General features: G+C 44.4%; 1 pseudogene; it reads right to left on the bottom strand.

Annotated features, from left to right (window-relative positions):
- Nucleotides 1-196, bottom strand: part of LOC108358996 (ribosome biogenesis protein NSA2 homolog) — a 6,400-nt pseudogene extending 6,204 nt beyond the window's left edge.
- Between the last annotated feature and the right edge of the window lie 570 nt (nucleotides 197-766).

Raw genomic sequence — 766 nt, 5'->3', positions numbered from 1 at the left:
TTATAAGTATTATAAACCGAACGCTATTAGAGGGGAAGTCTTAGACCTTACTCTAAGTAGTCAGAACATGACAGCGTCAGTCACAAACTGGCAATGTCGGACCATACGCACATAGCGTGAACTAGTTTTTAGAAATCCCAGGAAGACAAACTTGGAACTCTTTCGCTTTATCATTGAAGAAGGTGAAAACAGCCATGGGGGTCAAATTACGACTGCATACGAGCTTGAAACTAAGGCTGAACAACTTCATTCAGACATTGGAATAGCTTTCAGTAGAAGCTGTCCCCAAGGAAAGGTAAAATCCAAACGTGATGTTCCTTGGTGGAGCAAGAAGCTGGAGCAAATGAGATGCCAGGTCAGAAAACTATTCAATAGAGCAAAGAATACGGGTGATTGGAATCCGTACAAACTTGCACTAACCTCTTATAACAAAGAATTTCGGAAATCCAAAAGAGCTAGTTGGCGAAAGCACTGCGAGGAAATAAAGAGCGTCCCAGAGGCAGTACGCCTCCAAAAAGCTCTAAATAGGGAACACAAAAATGCGATCGGCACTTTAAAGGAACCAGATGGTAACTATGCTCAGCATCCGGGTGAGACTTGCAGACGTCTGCTAGACACTCACTTCCCGGGCTGCAAAGCAGGCTATTGTCTACCGGAATTGGGTGTCCCAGCACGCACTTCTAGTAGAGAACAAAGCCTTGCAGCTTAACTTACCACGGTGGAAAGAGTACAATGGGCGGTATCTACATTCAGCCCATACAAATCA

Source organism: Rhagoletis zephyria, unplaced genomic scaffold (assembly GCF_001687245.7).
Source record: "Rhagoletis zephyria isolate East Lansing unplaced genomic scaffold, Rhagoletis_zephyria_1.1 Rzeph_scaffold_00322, whole genome shotgun sequence".
NCBI lineage: Eukaryota > Metazoa > Arthropoda > Insecta > Diptera > Tephritidae > Rhagoletis > Rhagoletis zephyria.
This window is presented reverse-complemented; position numbering and strand designations above follow the sequence as displayed.